Source organism: Mus caroli, chromosome 13 (genome assembly GCF_900094665.2).
Source record: "Mus caroli chromosome 13, CAROLI_EIJ_v1.1, whole genome shotgun sequence".
Taxonomy (NCBI): Eukaryota; Metazoa; Chordata; class Mammalia; order Rodentia; family Muridae; genus Mus; species Mus caroli.
In genome coordinates this window covers 29,473,386-29,474,917 of record NC_034582.1, presented here as the reverse complement: position 1 = coordinate 29,474,917, position 1,532 = coordinate 29,473,386, and the positions used below count along the sequence as shown (strand labels likewise).

The following is a 1,532-nucleotide window of genomic DNA, read 5'->3' as shown; positions in this document are numbered from 1 at the left end:
AGAGAGAGAGAGACAGAGAGAGAAACAGAGAGAGAGACAGAGAGAGAAAGATAGAAAGAGAAAGGACAGAGAGACAGAGACAGACAGAGACAGACTGGGCCTTGCTTGAGCTTCAGAAACACCCCCGGTGACATGCTTTCTCCAAACAATGCCACATCTACTTAAACAAGTTCACACCTCCTAATAGTACCTCTCCCTATGGGCCTGTGGGGGCCTCTTTAGTCAAACCAAAATTGGTGATTCAAAAAAAAAATTTAAGGAATAAATGATTCATTATTAGTCCAGCTAATTCAGGGTTATTTATAGAAAGAAAAAGACTAGACTCTCCAACTTACTTTTCTAGAATGCTCTTCATATGAAAATTAGACAAGGATAACAAGCAAAACTACAGGCTATCTCAGCAACATCAATATAAAACTTTTTTTCTCATCAAAATGAACATTTTTTATTGTTCTCTCTTAAAGTACATCCTGATCATAGCCCTCCATCCCTCAATACCCTTACAAACATACATATGTCCTCTCTCCTCTAAATTTACTGCTCCATCATTTCCCTTCAGAAAAGAACAGGCCTCCAAGGGATATCATTCATAACACTGTATAACAAGATGCAATAAGACTAGGCACAAACTCATATCAAGGCTGGATGAGGTAACCCAGAGCAGGCAACAGAGCCAGGGACACCCCCACTCCATTGTTAGCAGTCCCATAAAAACCCTAAACTAAACAACCATAATATGTTGCAGAAGACCTAATGCAGACCCAATGCAGGCTCTGTGATTGCCACTTCAATCTCTGTGAGCCCCTATGAACCATGTTTAGTTGCTTCTGTGGGCCACGTTTTCCTGATGTCCTCGACCCCTCTGGCTCTTACAGTCTCCTCCCCACCACCACCACCACACACACTTCTGTGGTTGGAAAGACATGGATCTATCCACTATTGGAGTTCTCGCAGTCCCTTAAGGAGAAGTCCTTGAAGTCCCTCAGGGAGTAACCTTGGAAGTCCTTCTAGGAGGAGACCTTGCAGTCCCTCAAGAAGTCCTTCAATCCCTCAAGAAGAAGTCCTCACAGTCCCTCAAGGAGAAGTGCTTGGAGTCCCTCAAGGAGGAACCTTCACAGTTCCTCAGGGACCCTTCTCTCACTCGTGGCCTTAGGCAGCCATGGCACCCAGCCAGTATGGCATGATCCTGAAGCCTCACTTCTATAAGGATTGGTAGACAAGTGGACACTTGGTTCAACCAGCTGGCACCTAAGATCTACAGACACAAGGCTCATCAAGCGAAAGCACATCACATGGCCTCTTGTCCCATGTCTGGTTCTGTCTGGCCCATACTGAGGTTCCATACAGTTAGATTCACAAGAAAATGGGTCACACTATCGGCATCTCTGTGGACCTGAGAAAGTGAAACAAGTCCACTGAACCACTCCAAGCCAAAGTGCAGCGCCTGAAGGAGTTCCACTCCAAGCCAAAGCGCAGCACCTGAAGGAGTTCCACTCCAAGCCAAAGTGCAGCACCTGAAGGAGTTCCACTCC

At 45.7% G+C, this 1,532-nt stretch overlaps 1 protein-coding gene and 1 pseudogene across 1 annotated transcript in view; both read left to right on the top strand.

Moving 5' to 3' along the window:
• The window catches only part of LOC110307947 (serpin B6), an 83,762-nt gene that overhangs the window by 4,916 nt on the left and 77,314 nt on the right, over positions 1–1,532 (top strand). The window lies entirely within an intron of this gene.
• The window catches only part of LOC110308490, a 3,685-nt pseudogene continuing 3,312 nt past the window's right edge, over positions 1,160–1,532 (top strand).